Source organism: Macaca thibetana, chromosome 8 (assembly GCF_024542745.1).
Source record: "Macaca thibetana thibetana isolate TM-01 chromosome 8, ASM2454274v1, whole genome shotgun sequence".
In the NCBI taxonomy this organism is placed as follows: domain Eukaryota; kingdom Metazoa; phylum Chordata; class Mammalia; order Primates; family Cercopithecidae; genus Macaca; species Macaca thibetana.
The window spans coordinates 41,578,957-41,605,570 of NC_065585.1; the positions used below are offsets into that span (position 1 = coordinate 41,578,957).

The 26,614-nt window shown below is 38.7% G+C and overlaps 1 protein-coding gene and 1 pseudogene across 40 annotated transcripts in view; one reads left to right on the forward strand and one right to left on the reverse strand.

Moving 5' to 3' along the window:
- Positions 1–26,614, reverse strand: part of RIMS2 (regulating synaptic membrane exocytosis 2) — a 752,308-nt gene that overhangs the window by 684,777 nt on the left and 40,917 nt on the right. The window lies entirely within an intron of this gene.
- Positions 7,346–9,453, forward strand: LOC126961541 (mediator of RNA polymerase II transcription subunit 21-like; annotated as a pseudogene).

The following is a 26,614-nucleotide window of genomic DNA, read 5'->3' on the forward strand; positions in this document are numbered from 1 at the left end:
GGCCGAATAGGAACAGCTCCAGTCTACAGTTCCCAGCGCGAGCAACACAGAAGACAGGTGATTTCTGCATTATCAACTGAGGTACTGGGTTCATCTCACTGGGGAGTGCCGGACAATCAGTGCTGGTCAGCTGCTGCAGCCCGACCAGCGAGAGCTAAAGCAGGGCGAGGCATCGCGTCACCTGGGAAGCGCAAGGGGTAAGGGAATCCCTTTTCCTAGCCAGGGGAACAGAGACACACAACACCTGGAAAATCGGGTAACTCCCACCCCAATACTGCGCTTTAAGCAAACAGGCACACCAGGAGATTATATCCCACACCTGGCCGGGAGGGTCCCATGCCCACGGAGCCTTCCTCATTGCTAGCACAGCAGTCTGCGATCTAACCACAAGGCAGCAGCGAGGCTGGGGGAGGGGCGCCCTCCATTGCTGAGGCTTAAGTAGGTAAACAAACCCCTGGGAAGATCGAACTGGGTGGAGCTCACAGCAGCTCAAGGAGGCCTGCCAGTCTCTGTAGACTCCACCTCTGGGGACAGGGCACAGCTAAACAACAACAACAACAAACAAACAAAAAAAAGCAGCAGAAACCTCTGCAGACGCAAGCAACTCTGTCTGACAGCTTTGAAGAGAGCAGTGGATCTCCCAACACGGAAGTTGAGATCTGAGAACGGACAGACTGCCTGCTCAAGTGGGACTCTGACCCCTGAGTAGCCTAACTGGGACACATGCTCCACTAGGAGCAGACCGACACCCCACACCTCACACGGTGGAGTACACCCCAAGAGGAAGCTTCCAAAGCAAGAATCAGACAGATACACTCGCTGTTCAGCAGTATTCTATCTTCTGCAGCCTCTGCTGCTGACACCCAGGCAAACAGGGTCTGGAGTGGACCTCATGCAATCTCCAACAGACCTACAGCTGAGGGTCCTGACTGTTAGAAAGAAAACTAACAAACAGGAAGGACACCCACACCAAAACCCCATCAGTACGTCACCATCATCAAAGACCAGAGGCAGATAAAAACACAAAGATGGGGAAAAAGCAGGGCAGAAAAGCTGGAAATTCAAAAAATAAGAGCGCATCTCCCCCTCCAAAGGAACGCAGCTCATCGCCAGCAACAGATCAAAGCTGGATGGAGAATGACTTTGACGAGATGAGAGAAGAAGGCTTCAGTCCATCAAACTTCTCAGAGCTAAAGGAGGAATTACGTACCCAGCGCAAAGAAACTAAAAAGCTTGAAAAAAGAGTAGAAGAATTGATAACCAGAATAATTAATGCAGAGAAGGCCATAAAGGAATGGACAGAGATGAAAACCATGACACGAGAAATAAGTGACAAATGCACAAGCTTCAGTAACCGACTCGATCAACTGGAAGAAAGAGTATCTGCGATTGAGGATCAAATGAATGAAATGAAGCGAGAAGAGAAATCTAAAGAAAATAGAAGAAAAAGAAATGAACAAGCCTGCAAGAATTATGGGATTATGTAAAAAGACCAAATCTACGTCTGATTGGGGTGCCTGAAAGTGAGGGGTAAAATGGAACCAAGTTGGAAAACATTCTTCAGGATATCATCCAGGAGAACTTCCCCAACCTAGTAAGGCAGGCCAACATTCAAATTCAGGAAATACAGAGAACGCCACAAAGATACTCCTCGAGAAGAGTAACTCTAAGACACATAATTGCCAGATTCACCAAAGTTGAAATGAAGGAAAAAATCTTAAGGGCAGCCAGAGAGAAAGGTCAGGTTACCCACAAAGGGAAGCCCATCAGACTAACAGCAGATCTCTCGGCAGAAACTCTACAAGCCAGAAGAGAGTGGGGGCCAATATTCAACATTCTTAAAGAAAAGAATTTTAAACCCAGAATTTCATATCCAGCCAAACTAAGTTTCATAAGTGCAGGAGAAATAAAATCCTTTACAGATAAGCAAATGCTTAGAGATTTTGTCACCACCAGGCCTGCCCTACAAGAGATCCTGAAGGAAGCACTAAACATGGAAAGGAACAACTGGTACCAGCCATTGCAAAAACATGCCAAAATGTGAAGAACATCGAGGCTAGGAAGAAACTGCATCAACTAACGAGCAAAATAACCAGTTAATATTATAATGGCAGGATCAAGTTCACACATAATAATATTAACCTTAAATGTAAATGGACTAAATGCTCCAATTAAAAGACACAGACTAGCAAACTGGATAAAGAGTCAAGACCCATCAGTGTGCTGTATTCAGGAGACCCATCTCACATGCAGAGACATACATAGGCTCAAAATAAAGGGATGGAGGAAGATCTACCAAGCAAATGGAGAAAAAAAAAAAGCAGGGGTTGCAATACTAGTCTCTGATACAACAGACTTTAAACTATCAAAGATCAAAAGAGACAAAGAAGGCCATTACATAATGGTAAAGGGATCAATTCAACAGGAAGAGCTAACTATCCTAAATATATATGCACCCAATACAGGAGCACCCAGATTCATAAAGCAAGTCCTTAGAGACTTACAAAGAGACTTAGATTCCCATACAATAATAATGGGAGACTTCAACACTCCATTGTCAACATTAGACAGATCAACGAGACAGAAAGTTAATAAGGATATCCAGGAATTGAACTCATCTCTGCAGCAAGCAGACCTAATAGACTCTACAGAACTCTCCACCCCAAATCAACAGAATATACATTCTTCTCAGCACCACATCACACTTATTCCAAAATTGACCACATAATTGGAAGTAAAGCACTCCTTAGCAAATGTACAAGAACAGAAATTATAACAAACTGTCTCTCACACCACAGTGCAATCAAACTAGAACTCAGGACTAAGAAACTCAATCAAAACCGCTCAACTACATGGAAACTGAATAACCTCCTCCTGAATGACTAGTGCATGCACAACGAAATGAAGGCAGAAATAAAGATGTTCTTTGAAACCAGTGAGAACAATGATACAACATACCAGAATCTCTGGAACACATTTAAAGCAGTGTGTAGAGGGAAATTTATAGAACTAAATGCCCACAAGAGAAAGCTGGAAAGATCTAAAATTGACACTCTAACATCACAATTAAAAGAACTAGAGAAGCAAGAGCAAACACATTCAAAAGCTAGCAGAAGGCAAGAAATAACTAAGATCAGAGCAGAACTGAAGGAGATAGAGACACAAAAAACCCTCCAAAAAATCAATGAATCCAGGAGTTGGTTTTTGGAAAAGATCAACAAAATTGATAGACTGCTAGCAAGACTAATAAAGAAGAAAAGAGAGAAGAATCAAATAGACGCAATAAAAAATGATAAAGGGGATATCACCACCAACCCCACAGAAATACAAACGAGCATCAGAGAATACTATAAACACCTCTACGCAAATAAACTAGAAAATCTAGAAGAAATGGATAATTTCCTGGACACTTACACTCTCCCAAGACTAAACCAGGAAGAAGTTGAATCCCTGAATAGACCAATAGCAGGCTCTGAAATTGAGGCAATAATTAATAGCCTACCAACCAAAAAAAGTCCAGGACCAGATAGATTCACAGCTGAATTCTACCAGAGGTACAAGGAGGAGCTGGTACCATTCCTTCTGCAACTATTCCAATCAATAGAAAAAGAGGGAATCCTCCCTAACTCATTTTATGAGGCCAACATCATCCTGATACCAAAGCCTGGCAGAGACACAACAAAAAAAGAGAATTTTAGACCAATATCCCTGATGAACATCAATGCAAAAATCCTCAATAAAATACTGGCAAACCGGATCCAGCAGCACATCAAAAAGCTTATCCACCATGATCAGGTTGGCTCCATCCCTGGGATGCAAGGCTGGTTCAACATACACAAATCAATAAACGTAATCCAGCATATAAACAGAACCAAAGACAAAAACCACATGATTATCTCAATAGCTGCAGAAAAGGCCTTTGACAAAATTCAACAGCCCTTCATGCTAAAAACTCTCAATAAATTCGGTATTGATGGAACGTATCTCAAAATCATAAGAGCTATTTATGACAAACTCACAGCCAATATCATACTGAATGGGCAAAAACTGGAAACATTCCCTTTGAAAACTGGCACAAGACAGGGATGCCCTCTCTCACCACTCCTATTCAACATAGTGTTGGAAGTTCTGGCCAGGGCAATCAGGCAAGAGAAAGAAATCAAGGGTATTCAGTTAGGCAAAGAAGAAGACAAATTGTCCCTGTTTGCAGATGACATGATTGTATATTTAGAAAACCCCATTGCCTCAGCCCAAAATCTCCTTAAGCTGATAAGAAACTTCAGCAAAGTCTCAGGATACAAAATTAATGTGCAAAAATCACAAGCATTCTTATACACCAGTAACAGACAAACAGAGAGCCAAATCATGAATGAACTTCCATTCACAATTGCTTCAAAGAGAATAAAATACCTAGGAATCCAACTTACAAGGGATGTAAAGGACCTCTTCAAGGAGAGCTACAAACCACTGCTCAGTGAAATAAAAGAGGACATAAACAAATGGAAGAACATACCATGCTCATGGATAGGAAGAATCAATATTGTGAAAATGGCCATACTGCCCAAGGTAATTTATAGATTCAATGCCATCCCCATCAAGCTACCAATGAGTTTCTTCACAGAATTGGAAAAAACTGCTTTAAAGTTCATATGGAACCAAAAAAGACCCCGCATCTCCAAGACAATCCTAAGTCAAAAGAACGAAGCTGGAGGCATCACGCTACCTGACTTCAAACTATACTACAAGGCTACAGTAACCAAAACAGCATGGTACTGGTACCAAAACAGAGATATAGACCAATGGAACTGAACAGAGTCCTCAGAAATCATACCACACATCTACAGCCATCTGATCTTTGATAAACCTGAGAAAAACAAGAAATGGGGAAAGGATCCCCTATTTAATAAATGGTGCTGGGAAAATTGGCTAGCCATAAGTAGAAAGCTGAAACTGGATCCTTTCCTTACTCCTTATACGAAAATTAATTCAAGATGGATTAGAGACTTAAATGTTAGACCTAATACCATAAAAACCCTAGAAGAAAACCTAGGTAATACCATTTAGGACATAGGCACAGGCAAGGACTTCATGTCTAAAACACCAAAAGCAACGGCAACAAAAGCCAAAATTGACAAATGGGATCTCATTAAACTAAAGAGCTTCTGCACAGCAAAAGAAACTATCATCAGAGTGAACAGGCAACCTACAGAATGGGAGAAAATTTTTGCAATCTACTCATCTGACAAAGGGCTAATATCCAGAACCTACAAAGAACTCAAACAAATTTACAAGAAAAAAACAAACCACCCCATCAAAAAGTGGGCAAAGGATATGAATAGACATTTCTCAAAAGAGGACATTCATACGGCCAACAGACACATGAAAAAATGCTCATCATCACTGGCCACCAGAGAAATGCAAATCAAAAGCACAATGAGATACCATCTCACACCAGTTAGAATGGCGATCATTCAAAAGTCAGGAAACAACAGGTGCTGGAGAGGATGTGGAGAAATAGGAACACTTTTACACTGTTGGTGGGATTGTAAACTAGTTCAACCATTATGGAAAACAGTATGGTGATTCCTCAAGGATCTAGAACTAGAAATACCATATGACCCAGCCATCCCATTACTGGGTATATACCCAAAGGATTATAAATCATGCTGCTATAAAGACACATGCACACATATGTTTACTGCAGCACTATTCACAAGAGCAAAGACTTGGAATCAACCCAAGTGTCCATCAGTGACAGACGGGATTAAGAAAATGTGGCACATATACACCATGGAATATTATGCAGCCATAAAAAAGGATGAGTTCATGTCCTTTGTAGGCACATGGATGCAGCTGGAAACCATCATTCTCAGCAAACTATCGCAAGAACAGAAAACCAAACAGCGCATGTTCTCACTCATAGGTGGGAACTGAACAATGAGATCACTTGGACTCGGGAAGGGGAACATCACACACCGGGGCCTATCACGGGGAGGGGGGAGGGGGGAAGGATTGCACTGGGAGTTATACCTGATGTAAATGACGAGTTGATGGGTGCTGATGAGTTGATGGGTGCAGCACACCAACATGGCACAAGTATACATATGTAACAAACCTGCACGTTATGCACATGCACCCTAGAACTCATAGTATAATAAAAAAAAAAAAAAGGGAAATAGAACCAAGAGACCAATGGAAAGAATCCTAAAGATATTCTCTGAGGCTTTGAATCCAGTTATCTGTTGGACTTTCCAGTCATATGAACAAATAAATTTATTTTTCTTCCCTTATGCTAGTTTAAGGTGAGTTTTTTTACTCAAAACAAAAAGTACTAATATAACATCTTTTGCCTATAAATCACAAAAAAAATAGAAATGCATATATACACATATAGTAGGTACATATATATACACACAAACATACATATGACAAATATATATGCCATATATAAGAAATCTATGTGTGTCAATATGGTTTTCACTATTTGTTGTCACAGTATCCACAACAAAAGTAAAAAAAAGGAAGGCAGCCTTATTCTACACTCCCAGTTGATAAGTTAATATTCCATCTCCATTAACATCCTATTACAGTATTTTCAAGAAACTTCAAGGAGGCTTCCATGTATTAAGGTGGGAAAGGGGAACAATGCAGATGTGGTTGGAAAGGTAAATTGATCAGACTATTAAGAGTGTTGTATACTAGGGGATTTGAAATTTTATCTTGTTGAACATAGGTATCCATGATGTTTTTAAGATCAAAGTGACATTCTTTATTCATTCAATAAACACTTAATGAATACATAGTATGTGCCAAACACAATACTAAAGCATATACACATCATAGCTGCTGACAGGTCTGTGTTCTCTAACCCTGATGACAGATCATAACAGATAAGAAAAATGAGTGAGAATTTATATAGATACTTAAGAAAAAGGAAAAATTATAAGTAGACCAATTGGTCATTAGGACAGTAAACAGCAGTCAAAGAAGGTTCCAATATATTTATTTTGAGTCATTGGTATAGGAAAAACAGTAAAAACAATAGCTTTTGTCAGTAAATGTTTAGGCTGGTGCAAAAGTAGTTGAGCTGTTGCAATTACTTTTAATTGCAAATTTTATCTGGAAATATTGAGTTCTCCCTACTTACTAGAAGCTAAGCTCCATGAAAGCTCTAATCACTATACAAAACAGAGATTAGACTAGTGACTGGCACTTAGTAGGTGCTCAATAAATGTGTTATTTTTGAACAAACTATCTTCAAAATTTGCAGGTAGAAACATAAATTCAATAATTAATTTATTGATACCTATCATGTTATCAGGGACCATACTAACAATTGGGGACTATGCTACCAGTAAATAAAACACAATTCCATGCTCCTAAGGTATTGCCAGTGTGCTGGAGCATTATCGACCTTTTCCATCCCTAAACACATTTACAATCTCCTGCAAAAATTTTTTCCTGGAAAACTTTAGAGAAGCAAAGCATCAGAGGATTTGTGAAATGGGAGAGACTTATTTATAAGAACATTCGATATTCATGTGAGTTTAGCTAACTCATTTAAAGAACTCAAAAATTTATCTTTTGATAATGAACAAATAAGTAATAAAGAATGAGATAATTCATACATTTTTCAATTCTAACTCTATTTTTTCATTAGTGTTATTTTTCCAAAACTCTATTCTTTGTGGAGAATTTGTTGGCAACATCAGTATTGAAAACCAATCTAAGAGTTTAGATGAGAGGTCTACAAACAAACTTACAGCAACAAAACAGCATAGAGGTACATTGTATAATTAGGGTATGGGGAAGGATTTAGGGCAACATAAAGAAGGGTTACCTAATGCAGTCCTAAAGGATGTGTAAAAACTTCCTGGAACACACGATATTTGACAAAAGTCTTAAGAACTGAGTAGATTAAAACTAATTGCAGGATACAAGACCAATATTCAAAGATCGATTGTATTTCTGATACTAGCAATGAACATTTCCAAAATGAAATTATGAAAACAACTGCATGTTTAAAATAGCATGAGCCAGGCATGATGACTCACACCTATAATCCCAGCAACTTGGGAGGCTGAGGTAGTAGGACTGCTTGAGGCCAGGAGTTCAAGACCAGCCTAGGCAACATAGCAAGACCTTGTCTCTGCAAAAAGAAAAAAAAAAATTAGCCAGGTGTAATAGCACATGCTTGTAGTCCTAGCTACTCAGGAGGCAGATGTGGGAAGACTGTTTGAGCCCAGGATTTCAAGGCTACAGGGAGCTGAAATCAACACCACTATACTCTAGCTTGAGCAAAAGAGCAAGATCCTGTATCTTTAAAAAAAAAATAAAAAAGAAAAAAATACTTAGGTACAAATTTAACAAAAGATGTGTTAAGATTTGTATACTGAAAACTACAAATCATTATTGGGAAAAAAATAAAGAAGATTTAAATACATGGAAAGACACCCTATATCCATAAGCCACAAAACGTAATATTGTTAAGACAGCAATACTCCTGAAATTGACACACATTCGATACAATTAGTATCAAAATCCAAGTTAGCTTTTTTCAGATCAGTTCTATTGATCTGAAGTCCAGAAATAAGCCCTTGTATCAATGATGAATTGATTTTTGACAAAGGTGCAAAGGCTATTCAGTAGAGAAAGAATAGCATTTACAACAAATAGTGCTGAGAAAATTGTTTATCCTTATACAAGAGAATGAAGTTAGACTCCTATTTCACATCATATAAAATTAACTCCAAGGGGATTAAAGACCTAAATGTCAAAGCCAAAACCATAAAACTCTTAGAAGAAAACATAAAAGTAATTTTCATGACCTTGGGTTAGGTAATGGTTTCCTTCAATATGACACTGAAGCACAAACAACAAAAACAAAAAAAGACAAACTGGACATCAAAATTAAAAACTTTGTCCAAAGGGCACCATCAAGAAAGTGAAAAGAGCGAAAGGAACACGGTGATCAGCTCATGCAGCTGTAAGACACCATGAACTCACTTTCAGATCAGTTTTGTAATGCCACTGATGTGTTGCAGCAATGTGGTCTTCCTGCCTCTTTTAATAATATTCAGACAGCAATTAACAAAGACCAGCCAGCTAACCCTACAGAAGAGTATGCTCAGCTTCTTACAGCACTGATTGCACAAACAGCAAAAGACATTGATGTTTTGATAGACTCCTTATCCAGTGAAGAATCTACAGCTGCTTTATAGGCTACCAGCTTATATAAGCTACAATAAAACCATGAGGCTGCTACATATTGTTTATCTAGGGAAATGCTTCTAGAAAAGATACAAAGTGCACTTGCTGATATTGCAGTCACACACAGCTGATCACAGTTACAGCTGAAGACAAGAAGTAGTACCCACAGCCAGTCTCTTCCAGACTTATAGTACCAGTGAATACTATGTGGCTGAGAAAAGGATTGTTCCAATACCATTAAGAATTCTGCATCAGATTTAGATGTAAGCCTTACCAACAGTTACAGAAACATTAAACACTGATATGTGTTACCTTTTTAGTACTTTTAATAATTTCCAATTTTCACTCTTGATAAACAAGGTTATAAAACTGTGATTGAACCATCTCTAAATATAATTCTAATTTATTTTACTTTATTTTATTCTTATTTTATTTTGAAACAGGGTCTTGCTCTGTCACCCAAGCTGGAGTGCAGTAGCAGGATCACAGATCAGTGCCACCTCAACCTCACAGGCTCAAGGAATCCTCCCACCTCTGCCTCCTGAGTAGCTGGGACTACAGAGGCACACCACCAAGCCCAGCTAATTTTTTTGTTTTTATTTCATTTATTTTTATTTATTTGTTTGTTTTGTAGAGATAGGGTGTCACTATGTTGCCCAAGCTGGTCTTGAACTCCTAGGCTCAAGAAATCCTCCCACCTCAACCTCTCAATGTGCTGGGATTACAGGCAAAAGCCACCATGCCAGGCCAAGGATTTGAATACATATTTCTTCAAATAAAATATAAAAATAGCCAATGAACACAAGAAAAGTTGCTCACCATCATTTGTCATTAGAGAAATGCAAGTCAAACCCACAGTAGGATACTACTTCATACCCACCAGGATGGACACAATCAAAAAGAGAAAATAACAAGTGTTGGGAAGGATGTGGAGAAAGTAAAACCCTCACACATTGCTGGTGGGAATGTAAAATAGTGCAACCACTTTGGAAAAGTTTGGTAGTTTTTTAAAAACTTAAACCTAGAGTTACCATATGACCCAGCAATTCCATTCCTAGGTATATATCCAAGAACAATGGAAACACACATCTACACAAAAACTTGTACATGAATGTTCACAGCATTATTCATAATAGTCAAAAAAATGGAAATAACTCAAATCATCTGATGGACATTTGTCCACATACATGTGGCATATTCATATAACAGATTATTATTTGGCTATAAAAGAAAACAAAAAAGTACTATACATGTTATGACATGAACGAATCTTGAAAACATTATTCTAAGTAAAAGAAGCCAGGCACACACAAAAATTACATACTGTATGATTCCATTTATATAAAATATCGAGAACAGACAAATCTAGAGAGACAGAAAGAGATTAGTGGTTGCCAGATTAGTGGCTGGGGTGAGGGAATAATGGAGAGTGAGTACTTAATGAACACAGGGTTTCCTTTTGGGGTGATGAAAATATTCCAAAACTGGATAGTGGTGATGTTTGCATAACACTGCAAATGTACCAAATGCCATATGGTAAAATTTTATATGTGCATTTTATCACAATAAAAAAAGAAGAAAAGTACTGACACATGTTATGACGTGAATGACCCTTGAGAACATTATGTTAAGTGAAAGAAGAAGTCACAAAAGACAACATACCGTATGGTTCTGTTTATATGAAATCTCCAGAATAGGCAAATCCATAGAAAGATTAGTGGTTGCCTAGGATGAGGGAAGGGAAAAGGGAGGAGGGAGTGCTAACGGGTACAGGGTTTCTTTCAGGAGGAACAAAAGAATGAAATGGTCTAAAATTAGACTGTGGTTATAGTTGCACCACTCTGAGAATATACTAGAAAGCACTGAACTCTACACTTTGAAAGGCTGAATTGTACAGTATGTGAATTATCTCAATGAAGGGATTCGAGGAGACAGAAAGGGAGATAACTGAGTAAGAATTGGCCAGGAAAATGAAGGGTTAGTAAAGGATAGGAATAATCAGTACAAGGATATAGGAAAGGATATAGAATAAGACCATCTTTGCTCTTGAAGATTCCATACATCTTGTTCCAGAGTAATTACCACCTAAATTAGATGGCTAGGAAATTTAGAATACGATTAGATAGGAGGAACAGGTTTCTATCCTGGGAGAAGTCATCAACAAACGTTCACTACAAAATACAAATATACGTAAATATATCCAAGCAATATTAAGTGGAAAGTAGAAAAACTGAGAGTACACATGTTATAGACTCCATTTTCCCAACAAAGTCAGAAGTCAGGTCACCAGCTGAGAGTGAAGGGTATCAGAGCAGTGTTGAAAATCTATAGAAAATGACAAGTTTGAACGTATCCCTGAAACAGCTGAGAAAGAGAGCCCTTTTCTGACTTCTTTATGAGACAGGAATATGGGGTGGTCACAGAAGAAACAGGAAATACCAGGCAACAGTTTCACATGACTAACATAGAAGGAACACAGAAACCAGCTAGAGGAATGGGGAAGGGAGAGGAGCCAATAAGACCCTAACAAACAGGATATAAGAAATACCAGTTAAGACCAGCTAGATCTAACATGGCACTGGATTTGACTCAAATTGTACCCCAGGTTCAATTATAAACTCATTATTATACTAAACCACATCTCACCAGACCATGACAGTTCCAGGTATACCCATGTTTGTTATAAAACTCAGTGGCACCTCAATTCCAAGAAATCTCATTCTCTTCCCAGAAATCCTTATGATCATTCTGCCTCTTAATTTGAAAAACCTTTTTTTGGTTTGGACAAACCACAAACACATTGGGCACAACATACTCTCCTGAGTAGGCCTATACTCCCACTCTTGAGTGTGTACTTTCACTTTTAAAAAAATACTTTTTACTTTTGCTTTGACTTGTCCTTGAATTTTCTTGCAAAGGTGTCAAGAACCTGGACAGTGGCTGGGGTCAACGTCTCACCGGTGTTCAGAGGCCTCCCTAAGCCCACTGACATCACTGATACTCCATAAGACTACAGCACCAACACCAACAGTACAGTAGACCTATTCTTGACTTTCACCTTCAGTAAAATTCTACATGTCGTTCTTCTCAACCTGCTCCTTTTTATACAATTACATAAAATTTCATAGGATCAAAACATTTGCAAGGCCAGGTGCACTGTAATGCCAGCACTTTGGGAGGCCAAGGTGGGCAGATTACTAGAGCTGAGATATTCAAGACCAGCCTAGGCAACATGGCAGAAACAATGCGTCTAAAACAAAATAAGAAAATTAGCAGGTGTGGTGGTGCATGCCTGTAGTCCTGGCTACTTGGGAGGCTGAGGTAGAAGGATCACCTGATCCCAGGTGGTCAAGACTGCAGTGAGCTGAGATGGCACCACTGCACTCCAGCCTGAACAACAGAGTGAGACCTTGTCTCAAAAAAAAAAAAAAAAAAAAATTAAACAGCACAAAATCAGATTTCCTTCTCCCTCCCTCCTTCACTTTAGTACATTTACATCTAACAAAGACCACTGGAGCTAAAGAGAGTTGCTGTATGGCAGCTTTTATAAACTGCACCTAGACTATTCATTCTGTCACTAACCAGGGCACAGATGCTATGTAGTTCCTAGGCTAGTGTAAATCTTAATGAGAAACAATGAACTTCTGTACACATACATGTCTTTAGCCCATATGTCTGTCAAGTCTCAGATGACAACATAAATAGAACCCAGTAAAAGTCCCCAGTATGAGGCTTCTCTACACGTGTGGTTAAAAGGCTGTAGAGTTGTGTCATATAACGTTCAGTCTCTCTCTCCTCACTCTCACTCTTCAAAAAGATAACCATGCCTAATTCCTAAAAAATGATAAAAGCAGTGTGATGGTTGAGTGTCAACTTGGTTGGACTGAAGGATGCAAAGTATTGTTCCTGGGTATCTGTGGGGGTGTTGCCAAAGGATTAACATTTGAGTCAGTGGACTGCAAGAGGCAGACCCACCCTCAATCTGGGTAGGCACCATCTAATCAGCTGCCAGCAGGCAGAAGAATGTGGAAGGACTAGACTGGCCAAGTCTTCTGGATTTCATCTTTCTCCCATGGTGGAAGTTTCCTGCCCTCAAACATCGGACTCCAAGTTCTTCAGCTTTTGGACTCTCGGACTTACACCAGTGGTTTGCCAGGGGCTCTTGGACCTTCAACCACAAACTGAAGGCTGCACTGTCAGCTTCCCTACTTTTGAGGTTTTGGGACTCAGACTGGCTTCCTTGCTCCTCAGCTTGCAGATGGCCTATTGTGGGACTTCACCTTGTGATCATGTGAGTCAATACTCCTTAATAAACTCTGCTTTATACATACATCTATGCTATTAGTTCTGTTCCTCTAGAGAACCCTAATACCAACAGTGACAGATGGCTGGAATAAACCCATAGTCTCCCAAGGTGACTACTTTGAAGAAGACAATCCTCATTTAAAGGTATAGAATCTGATAGAGTTGTTTTACATCAGTTAAATTTTGCACGTAATCATATTTCAAATAAATACACTTCAGATGAGTTGAACAAAGAGATTAACTTTAGTACACGTCTTAACAAAAGTTATGTTCTTCTCCTATCTAGGAGAATTAAGACCAAGAGTATGCAACAGAATTAGGCACTGCAGTGCAACAATGTGGACTGCAATTTAAGGCCATGATATGGTTTGGTTTTGCCCCCACCCAAATCTCATCTTGAATTCCCATGTGTTGTGGGAGGCACTGGTGAAAGGTAATTAAATCATGGGGGCAGGTCTTTCCTGTGCTCTTCTCATGATAGTGAATAAGTCTCATGAGATTTGCTGGTTTTATACTTGCCCCTGTACAAGCTCTTTCTTGGCCTGCCACCATCCACGTAAGATGTGACTTGCTCCTCCTTGCCTTCTGCCATGATTGTGAGACCTTCCCAGCCATGTGGAACTGTAAGACCATTAAACCTCTTTCTTTTGTATATTGCCTAGTCTTGGGTATGTCCTTTACGTGAAAATGGACTAATACAGTAAATTGGTACCAGGAGTGGGGTGCTACTGAAAAGATACACAAAAAAGTGGAAGTGACTTTGGAACTGGGTAACAGGCAGAGGTTGGAACAGTTTGGAGGGCTCAGAAGAAAGAAAAATATGGGAAAGTTTGGAACTCCCTAGTGACCTGTCGAATGGCTTTGACCAAAATGCTGATAATGATATGGACAATGAAATCCAGGATAAAGTAGTCTCAGATGGAGATAAGGAACTTGTTGGGAATTACAGCAAAGGTGACTACTGTTATGTTTTAGCAAAGAGACTGGCGGCATTTTACCCCTGCCCTAGAGATGTGTGGAACTCTGAACTTAAGAGAGATGATTTAGGGTATCTGTGGGAAGAAATTTCTAAGCAGCAAAGCGTTCAAGATGTGACTTGGGTGCTGTTAAAGGCATTCAGTTTCAAAAAGGAACCAGTATAAAAGTGTGAAAAATTTGCAGCCTGATAATGTGATAGAAAACAAAATCCCATTTTCTGGGGAGAAATTCAAGCCAGCTGCAGAAATTTGCATAAGTAACAGGGAGCCAGATGTTAATCACCAAGACAATGGAGGAAATGTCTCCAGGGCTTGTCAGAGACCTTTGCAGCAGCCCCTTCCATCACAGGCCTGGAGATTTAGGAGGAAAAACTGGTTTTGTGGGTCAGGCCCCGGGTACCCCTTCTGTTTGCAGTCTAGGGACTTGGTGCCCTGTGTCCCAGCTGCTCCAGCCTGACTAAAAGGGGCCAAGGTACAGCTCAGGCTGCTGCTTCAGAGGGTGGAAGCCCCAAGCCTTGGCAGCTTCCACATGGTGTTGAGCCTGTGGGTGCACAGAAATCAAGAACTGAGGTTTGGGAACCTTAACCTAGATTTCAGACGATGTATGGAAATGCCTGGGTGCCCAGGCAAAAGTTTGCTGCAGGGGCAGGGCCCTCATAGAAAACCTTTGTTAGGGCAGTGGAGAAACGAAAAGTAGGGTCGGAGTCTCCACACAGAGTCCCTACTGAGGCACCACCTAGTGGAGCTATGAGAAGAGGGCCACCATCCTCCAGACCCCAGAATGGTAGACCCACTGACAGCAAGTTGCCTGGAAAAGCCGCAGACACTCAACACCAGCCTATGAAGGCAGTGGGAGGGAGGCTGTACCCTTGAAAGCCACATGTGTGGAGCTGCCCAAGACCATGGGAACCCACCTCTTGCATCAGCATGACCTAGATGTGAGACATGGTGTCAAAGGAGACTGTTTTGGAACTTTAAGGTGTAATGACTGCCCTATTGGATTTTGGACTTGCATGGGGCCTGTAGCCCCTCATTTTGGCCAATTTCTCCCATTTGCAACAGTTATATTTATTCAATGCCTGTACTCCCAATGTATCTAGGAAGTAACTAACTTGCTTCTGATTTTACAGGCTCATAGGCAGAAGGGATTGCCTTGTCTCAGATGAGACTTTGGAATGTGGACTTTTGAGTTAATGCTGAAATGAGTTAAGACTTTGGGGAACTGTTAGGAAGGCATGACTGCTTTTGAAATGTGAAGACATAAGATTTGGGAATGACCAGGGGTGGAATTATATGGTTTGGTTGTTTCCTCACCCAGATCTCATCTTGAATTCCCACATGTTGTGGGAGGGACTCAGTGGGAGGTAACTGAATCATGGGGGCAGGTCTTTCCCATGCTGTTCTCATGATAGTGAATAAGTCTCACAAGATCTAATGATTTTATAAGAGCAAGTTTCCCTGCACAAGCTCTCTCTTTGCCTGTCACTATCCATGTAACATGTAACTTGCTCCTCCTTGCCTTCCACCATGATTGTGAGGCCTCTCCAGCCATGTGGAACTGTAAGTCCATTAAACCTCTCTTTTGTAAATTGCCCAGTCTCAGATACATTATCACCAGAATGAAAATGGACTCATACAGGCCATAAAAACAAAGACAGGGAAAAAACACCTGCCCATATAAAGATCTTGAATAACTCACTCAGGTAGGCATTAACTCACTTTTATGGCAGTCAAGAAGCTACCATTTATTAACTCAAGATATAATGGGAGCACACTTTTTTGTTTCGTTGCTCTAGTTTTGTTGTTGCTATAGTTTTGTTGTTGCTGATATGAGAAAAGAAGTGGTGCTGTGGTTTGGGGGGGTTTTTTAAACAAGAAATGTATTTCGATGGGCAAGAACTGGTAATGTTTATGTATCTCTTGACTTCTACCACTGTCATAACAGAGAAATAATTTTAATCATTACAGAAGCAATAAATCAGATATCAAGACATAGTGACTGGGCTATATAACAAGTGTTAAAGTAGCTATTTCTAACCAAAAGGAGTACTTCTTTCATATGCCTGAATTTTCTAAATTGATTCAATGGGTATGTTTCTTATTTTTAAAATATATAGTCATTTGGAATTCCTATTATTTTTATCTAGCCAGATCAAAATTATCTAAAATAAAAAGTATATAAAAATTGCTCTTTGTTAAGCCTATACTAAGTTGTTATTCTTAAATATGAATGACTAAGATAATCTCTTAAGATATATATATATTTCAGATTCTTGGTCACTGAGAGGAAAAAGCCACAGGAAGCTGCACTCTGTTAGATTAAGCCAGCTAGTATAAAAAGCTCATGACCAATTATTTGGAACAGCTGCAACTGAGTCACTGAGCTAAATTTTAAATCCAACCTAAGTTTGTCAAACAAACTCTAAAAAATGCTTAGGAATTTAAAGGTACAGATAGTAATTTTTGGTTGTTGGTTTGTTTTCACTAATGTCTGGTTTGTAGGATTTGTTGTTGTTGTCTATTTACAAGCACTACTAGTCAAGTTGCTAACAATTCCTACTTAACATAAAAAGAACACCGATGTTTATTAACACAACCTCAAAATAACATAAATACGGTATCTGGGGTTTCATTTTTCATTAAGAATTTTGATAAGGTGAAAGAAATATCTGAAATAAACTTATTCTTGAAATTTAAAAACAGATCTTAAATTTCAAATGTTTATGTTTATCTTGTGTTAACAATCTCTGAATCCCCAGAAATTGACACACAGCCCAATTACTTTATATGTAAAACACTTGAATTATTATATGAGCTACTTTTCCATCCTTTCCTTGAGTCAATGAGCAAGTACAGGTAATTGTTCGATCTGTGTATTCAGCAACATTCAAGAATTTACTTAAATGTTGCTTTCAGAGTGTGCTCCCTTCTGAAGATTGTTTATAAAAAGGGCACATGTTTATCAGTTTCTAGTATTTTAGTTTGTAGAGATAGATAAGATCAAGTCTAAACTTATCCTTCTTTTTTTTTTTTAAGACAGAGTTTCACTCTTGTCACCCAGGCTGGAATGCAGTGGCGCAATCTTGGCTCACTGCAACCTCCACCTCCCAGGTTCAGCAATTCTCCTGCCTCAGCCTCCCGAGTAGCTGGGACTACAGGCACATGCCACCATGCCCAGCTATTTTATCCTTTAATATAACAATAATTCTAATACTGTGTTGGAAGGCAATTCATGGATGTCCCTTGTTTCTTCATGTCCTATAAGATGCATGACTTACTGTTCTGAACTATCTCGTTTGCACCGTAAACACTTGGAAGATAAGCTCTGCTTCAGCGACAGATTTGGGGGCAGCTTTGGAAAACAATGTCTCCTTCTAGGTCAAAGGGCAGTAAAACATACTTACTACAAGCTATGAAAGATTTGACGCCCTAGCCTGAGAGCTCCTCTCCTATAATTCAGCTCACTGCATGTGCAGGTATAATCTGGCCCTCTTTATTGCACCCTGTGGGAATAGGAGCTTACCGAATTGAAACAAATGATGATACACTGCCTACTATTATTGCTGTGAGTAATCAACTGTCCTTCATCTCTGACCCAGAGTTTCATTTCTTCTGCCAGCATCTTGAAACCATGGCAGGCTAACTTGTTAGTTTATCAATAGAATAAAACCTCAGACATTCCACAGTTTTTTATAATCTAACACATATGCTATAATTTCATTAAGTATTTATTGAATGTCTTCAGTGTGCTAGCACTAGTTTTAACTTATAATGAGACTTAAATTCTGGATCCTCTATGAGTTGACAGTGTCATTAGGAAAAGAGCGCATTCTAAAGAAAAGATACTTTAGCCTCACTGGCTGCTCTTAAAATCTATCTTTGCATTTTTCTCAGTCCTGCTCCCTTCTCACAGCAGCCACATCCACAGCAGGAAACTCTGTAGCTTTATCACCAGAGTCCCTGAACTCTCGCTTTCTTTTTAATTCCCTGTATCAGATCACTGGCATGCTCCACCATGAAGCAGCCATGGACACTAGCTGTGAGATCACCACCAAGGGCATAAAGGAGAAGGAACTTATGCGGAGGCAGAAAATGGAGGAGATGCCCCTGCTAATGGGAAGGCTAATTAGGAAAATGAGGAGCAGGAGGCTGGCAATGAGAGAGATGAAAAAGAGGAAGAAGGTGGGGAGGAAGAGGAAGAGAAATAAGAAGATAATGGTGAGGAAGAGGATGGAGATGAAGATGAGGGAGCTGAGGCTGCTATGGGCAAATGGGCAGCTGAAGAGGATGATGATGTTGATACCAAAATAGACCAAATAAGGATGATCAGACAGCAAAAAAAAAAAAAAAAAGAAAGAAAGAAAAGTTAAAAAATATTTGGAAGGCCACCGTGACATATTTCCTCTCCATTTTCCATCTCAGAATCTAAACACATGGTCACCTTTGGGGAGAGAGGCCCAGCAGTGCTCTCCACCACCCAATCAAAACCACAAGAATTTGTAACAGAGGAGAAAAAAGAACTAAAACTTCCAAGGCCCTGCTTGTTTTCTTAAAAGTACTTTAAAAAGGAAATGTGTTTGTATTTTTAATTTACATTTTATATTTTTGTACATATTGTCTGGGTCAGCCATTTTTAGTGATCTCCAACGACCAAACCCCCTTCGGATTGTTCTCTGTCCTACTTCTGACTTTACTTGTGGTGTGACCATGTTCATATTTATAATCTCAAAGGAGGAAAAATCTTGTTTAAAAAAAGCAAAACCTACGACAAAATTACTATCTTATCCCAAGCATTCCAGTAAACTTTTTCGTGTATGTACTTAGCTTTACTTAGTCATTGGTTTGTATGAAATGGTTAAAAAAGCCAAAGATAAAAGATTTGGGGCAGGCACGGTGGCTCATACCTATAATCCCAATACTTTGGGAGGTCGAGGTGGGCAGATCACCTGAGGCCTGGAGTTTGAGACCACCCTAGCCAACATAGCAAAACCCCATCTCTACAAAAAATACAAACATTAGCCAGGCATGGTGGTGCACACCTGTAATCCCAGCTACTCGGGAGGCTGAAGCTCAAGAATCATTTGAACAACACAGGAGGCAGAGGTTGCAGTGAGCCAAGATCACGCCACTGCACTCCAGCCTGGGTGGGAGAGTGAGACTCTGTCTCTAAACTAAACTAAAATAAAAATAAAAACAAGGTTTCTTTTTTTTCCTCTTTTGTCTATCAAATTTCAAATTGCTGGGGGTTTTGTTTGTTTGTTTGTTTTTTGAGTTAATGCCTACCTGTAAAACAATGTGGTCCAAAAATAAACTGAAATTTTAGTTTGCTGACCTGTTAAAAAAGAAAAAAAGAAAAAACAAAGGTACTTTACATACCTGTTGAAAACTTTAAGATCACAGAAATTTTTATAACTGAAGGAACTCTGGAGACAACCCAATCTTAAATTTTAATTTTACCCATGGTTGGGAGAATTTATGTAACTTGCTCAAGGTTGCACATTCATTTACAGGAGAGCTGTAACTGGAGCACAGACTACTCATTTTCAGTTCTCTTTCTATAATACTAGAAATTATTTTATTACACTTGATTTATGTACATTTTCAAAATTGTGCATGGTTAGGCCTAAATTATAACTGAAAAGGTTGTAATTTAGTTATAAATCAAGGAGTTACAATTCAGTTAGTTACAAGTGAAAAGTGTTGAATAAAAACAAAAACATATTCCGGCCATAAGACTATTACAGTCATTACTTATGGAAATAGCAATGATATAGAATGTAAACTCCTGTATGGTAGAAATTATCAAGGGTTTATTTGATAGTTTTATTCATTGTAGTGTCCCAAATTTCTAGAACAGTGCCTGGAACACAGCAGGTGATAAATATATTCTAAATGATATATAAAACATATTTTAAAATATCACAAAGTCTAAAACCAATACACAACTATGTTTACTCTGTGTTTTTCCCTAAAGTGGGAAAGAAAATAAGAAAATCAGAATGAACACACGGACATTTTTCCTGACCAAGAAGGTCCAGAAAGACAGGTAACGTTATAAAATTCTCAGGAGTTAGCAGATTCACAGTGAATGGAATATTTGATGCTGGCAGTTCAGAAAAGTCTCGAAAGGGCTTTCGAAAACGCACTGCTTAGCAGTCAGGTGTTAAGATAAGGTAGTTCTATCCTAGCCAGCAGGAGACAGAATGGAGATTATATTGCAGTGTCAGTAATCACTAAGGATCAGTAATATGAGTAAAAAGAAGAGAGACAGTAAGCTATCAGTTTTTGAGAATCTACTAGCATTTATTGAGGCAAACACTGTGTTAAGTACTTTACATACATTTTTTCATTTAATTCTCTCCAATCAGAACATTTATATTTTGATTTGTATTTCCTAAACCACTGATCCTAACTCTATTTATCCACATCCAATTTTCAAGTTGATTATATTCTAAAATTATCTTTCCTAAATCAGTTGTTTTAACCTATAATGCATATTCCCAAAGAAGTAGCTTTAGGTTCCCGCCATGATCCATAGAAGCTAATGTAGATAAAATACTATAATGTTGCAACAAATGACAAACCCTGCTTTGTCATTAAAACTACCTATTTGTTAGGTAGGTTTTGGGGTTAACTCTGGGAACCTAACCTTTATCAATATATTTTTTTCCTATAGAAACATGTGGTATACGAAGAAAACACAAAATTACTGAGAACACGTTCAACTCTCTGGTAGTGGCTCCTCAATATTATAAAAAAATATATATACTAGCTTACAAAATATTCTCTGAGTTCTGTGGGTAAACTGATCTCGACACAGCATTATGCCAGTCTTAACTAATACACAAAATTTCCTATGGAGAAGAGGTAGGTATAAATTCAAAAGATCTAGATCGAGTCCTAGCTACCACAGTATAACTTTGAATGTTACTTAACTTCTTTAAATTTCAGTTACTGCATCTGTAAGAATAATGTTATTTCCTCTACATTATGGGATCATTGCAAGTATAAGATGAGATAACTGGTAAAAGGGGTTTTAAGCTGAAAATAACTTGAGAAAGTATGTCATTTTACATTTGAGTAGCTATTTTGGATCAAGCTTTACAGGAATTTTTTATCCTCATTTTTTAATTGACAAGTAGTATAAATTGTATATATTCATGGTGCACAAGTTTTGATATATGAATACATTGTAGAATGACTAAATCAAGCTATAAAACAAATGCATTACCTCACATACCATTTTTTGTGTGGTGACACTTAAAATCTACTCTTAGAAATTTTCAACTGTACAATACATCATTAACTATAGTCACCATGTTACACAATATATGTCTTGAACATATTCCTTCTATCTAACTGAAATTTTGTGTCCTTTCACCATCTCACAAATCCCCTTATTTCAACCCCACCACAGAGTCCCTGGTAAACAGAATTCTACTCTCTCTTTCTATGAATTAAACTTCTTTAGAGTTCACATATAAGTGAAATCGCCCAGTATTTATCTTTCTGTCCATAGCTTATTTCACTTAACATAATATCCTCTGAGATCATTCACATTGTTGCATATGATAGAATTTCCTTTCTTTTAAAAGGTTAAATAGTATTCCACTGTGCATTTATAGCACTTTTTTTTCCTTTTTTTTTTTTTTTTTTTTAAGAGAGAGGGTCTTGCTCTGACACCAAGGCTGCAGGGCAGTGACACAATCACACCTCACTGGTCTCAAATTCCTGGGCTCAAGTGATCCTCCCACCTTGGCCTCCCAAAGTGTTTGGATTACAGGCATTAACCACCATGCCAGGCCATATTTTTTCTTTATTCATTCCTGGATATCCTTGTTAACCTTGTCTCTTGTTGATCTGTCTAATATTGACAGAGGGGTGTTAAAGTCTCCCATTATTATTGTGTGGGAGTCTAAGTCTCTTTCTAGTTCTCTAAGGACTTGCTTTATGAATCTGGGTGCTCCTGTATTGGGTGCATATATATTTAGGATAGTTAGCTCTTCTTGTTGAAATGATCCCTTTACCATTACGTAATGGCCTTGTTGCTTTTGATCTTTGTTGGTTTAAAGTCTGTTTTATCAGAGACTAGCATTGCCAGCCCTGCTTCTTTTTTGTTTTCCATTTGCTTGGTAGATTTTCCTCCATCCCTTTCTTTTGAGCCTACGTATGTCTCTGCATGTGAGATGGGTCTCCTGAATACAGCACACTGATGGGTCTTGACTCTTTATCCAATTTGCCAGTCTGTGTCTTTTAATTGGAGCATTTAGCCTATTTACATTTAAGGTTAATATTGTTATGTGTGAATTTGATCATGTCATTATGATGTTAGCTGATTATTTTGCTCGTTAGTTGATGCAGTTTCTTCCTAGCATCGATGGTCTTTACAATTTGGCATGTTTTTGCAGTGGCTGGTACCAGTTGTTCCTTTCCATGTTTAGTGCTTCCTTCAGGAGCTCTTGTAAGGCAGGTCTGGTGGTGACAAAATCTCTCAGCAATTGCTTGTCTGTAAAGGATTTTGTTTCTCCTTCACTTATGAAGCTTAGTTTGACTGGATATGAAATTCTGGGTTGAAAATTCTTTCTTTAAGAATGTTGAATATTAGCCCCCACTCTCTTCTGTCTTGTAGAGTTTCTGCCAAGAGATCTGCTGTTAGTCTGATGGGCTTCCCTTTGTGGGTAACCCAATCTTTCGCTCTGGCTGCCCTTAATGCTTTTTTCCTTCAGTTCTACTTTGGTGAATCTGACAATTATGTGTCTTGGAGTAGCTCTTCACGAGGAGTATCTTGGTGGTGTTCTCTGTATTTCCTGAATTTGAATGTTGAGTATGGCCATTTTAATGATACTGATTCTTCCTATCCATCAGCACAGAATGTTTTTCCATTTGTCTGTGGCATCTCTGATTTCTTTGAGCAATGTTTTGTAATTCTCACTGTAGAGATCTTTCACCTCCCTAGTTAGCTGTATTCCTAGGTATTTTATTCTTTTTGTGGTTACTCTGAATGGGACTGCATTCTTGACTTGGCTTTCAGCTTGGGCATTGCTGATGTATAAAAATGCTTTTGGTTTTTGTACATTGATTTGGTACCCTAAAACTCTGCTGAAGTTGTTTGTCAGATCTAGGAGCTTTTGGGTAAAGACTATGGGGTTTTCTAGGTAGAGAATCATATAGCTGGCAAAGAGAAATAATTTGACTTCATCTCTTCCTATTTAGATGCATTTTATTTCTTTCTCTTGCCTTACTACTCTAGCTAAGACTTGCACACTATGTTGAATAGGAATGGTGACAGTGGGCATCTTTGTCTTCTTCCTGTTCTCAAGAGAAATGTTTCCAGCTTTTGCCCATTCAGTATAATGTTGGTTGCAGGTTTTACATAGATGGCTCTTATTATTTTGATGTACGTTCCTTCAATGCCTAGTTTGTTGCAGGTTTTTAACATGAAGGGATGTTGAATTTATTGAAAGACTTTTCTCCCCATCTGTTGAGATGACCATGTGGTTTCTGTTTATGTGGTGAATTCTGTTTATGTGGTGAATCACACTTATTGACTGGCATATGTTGAACAAAACTTGTATCCCAGAGATAAAGCCTACTTGATCGTGGTGCATCAGCTTTTTGATGTGCTGTCAGATTCAGTCTGCTAGTATTTTGTTGAAGATTTTTGCATCTGTGTTCATCAAGAATATTAGCCTGAAGTTTTTTGTCACCATTGTGTCTCTGCCAGGTTTTGGTATCAGGATGACACTGGCCTCATAGAATGAGTTAAGGAGGAGTCCCTTCTCCTCAATTGTTTTGGAACAGTTTCAGCAGAAATGGTATCAGATCTTCTTTATAAATCTGATAGAATCCAACTGTGGAATCATCTGCTTCTCGGCTTTTTTTGGTTGGTAGAGTTTTTATTACTAATTAAATTTCAGAATTCCTTATTGGTCTGTCCCAGGATACAGTTTCTTCCTGGTTCAATCTTGGCAGGTGGTATGTTTCCAGAAATTTAGCCATTTCTTCTAAGTTTTCTAGTTTGTGTGCATAGAAGTGTTCATCATAGTCTCTGAAGGTTTTTTAGTATTTCTGTGGGGTCAGTGGTAATGTCTGCTTTGTTATTTCTGATTGTGTTTATTTGGATGTTCTCTATTTTTCCCTTTATTAACCTAGCTACCAATCTATCATTCTTATTTATTTCTCCAAAAAACAAACTCTTGGATTCAGTGATCTTTTGCATTTTTGTGTATATCTCAATTTCCTTCAGGTCAGCATTGATTTTAGTTATTTTCTGTCTTCTACTAGCTTTGGGGTTGGTTTGCTCTTGTTTCTCTAGTTCCTCTAGGTATGATGTTAGGTTGTTAATTTAAAATCTTTCCAGTGCTTTTATGTGAACATTTAGCACTACAAACTTCCCCGTTAACACTGCTTAAGTTGTGTCCCAGAGATTCTGGTACGTTGTATCATTGTTCTCATTAGTTTCAAAGAATTTCTTGATTTCTGCCTTAATGTCATTGTTTACCCAAAAGTCATTCAGGAGCAGATTGCTTAATTGTCATGTAATCAACATGGTGTTGAGCGATTTTCTTTTTTTTTCCCAATATCTTCATTCACTCATTTATTCAACATTTGTTGAAAGCCAGCAAAGTGTGACAAGATACAGAGATCTAGAGAAGGAATCTCTCTTCTACTTTGGGAAGGATAACATGAGATCAAGAAAAAGTCCCTATTGTTCTTGTCACTTGTTCTTTCTTAATTCACTTTCCTAAAGGAACAGGGAAACCTCTTTCCACTCAATCCTAACAAATACCAGTGGCCTAGGATTACATGAAAAGTACATCTTTTACCTCTGTAAACTAAGAATTCTGCCGACTTGGTCAATTTCTTTTTCTGTGTCTGTGAACACTTTCCATGGGAGTTTACTGGAAGCCTAAGGGGAAAACTGCCTTAATTTTAGCTAGGATGTCTCAGTGAGGCAGCGCATAACTCAAGATAATTGTGATCACATACAGGACACAATCTTAAGATGTACCTTGTTTGCCAAGGCCTGAGAAAACATTTCCTAAAGGCACAGATGAAAAGCAAAGCTGGTCAGAAAGCAGCAGGGATCAGAAGGTAGTAGGATGGGGACTGCTTCATGGGGCTGGGAGTCAGGGACTCAGGGAGAACAGCCACTACCCCTGCAGAGAACACATCTCATGGCTGATCGGTTTTGAGCGATTTTCTTAGTATTGATTTCTATTTTCATTGAGCTGTGGTCCAAGATTGTGCTGAGTATGATTTAGGTGTTTTTGAATTTGCTGAGGAATTTTTTTATGACTGATTGTGTGGTCAACGTTAGAGTATGTGGCATGTGCAGATGAGAAAAATGTATATTCTCTTGGTTTTGGGTGAAGAGTTCTGTAGCTGTCTGTTAGGCCCATTTAGTCAGATGTTGAGTTCAGGTAACAAATGTCTTTGTTAATTTTCTGTTTCTATGATGTCTCTAATACTGTCCGTGGGGTTTTGAAGTCTCCCACTATTAGTATGTCATTACCTAAGCCTCCTCATAGAACTCTAAGAATGTGCTTTATGAGTCTGGGTGCTCCTGTTTTGGGTGCATATATATTTAGGACAGTTAACTCTTCTTGCTGAATTGAACCCTTTACCATTATGTAATGCTCTTCTTTGTCTCTTAAATCATTGTTGGCTTAAAGTCTGTTTTGTCTGAAATTAGAATAGCAACTACTGTTTTTTCTGTTTTCCATTTGCTTGGTAGATTTTTCTCCATCCCTCTACTTTGAGCCTATGGGTATCAATGCATGCAGGATGGGTCTCTTGTAGACAATATAAAATTGGGTCTTGTTTTTCTATCCAGCTTGCCCCTCTGTGCCTTTTAATTGGAGCACTTTGCTCATTTACATTCAAGGTTAGTATTGATACGTGCAGGTTCAATCCTGTCAATGTGTAATGAGCTGGTTATTAATGCAGACTTGATTGTGTGGTTGCTTTATAGTGTCAATGATCTATGTACTTAAGTGTGTTTTGTGGTGACCAGTAAGCCTTTCCTTTCCATTTTTAGCCCTCTCTTAAGGACCAGAGAGGTAGGTAGGTAAGGCAGGTTCAGTGGTAATGAATTCCCTAAGGACTTTACTTGTTAGAAA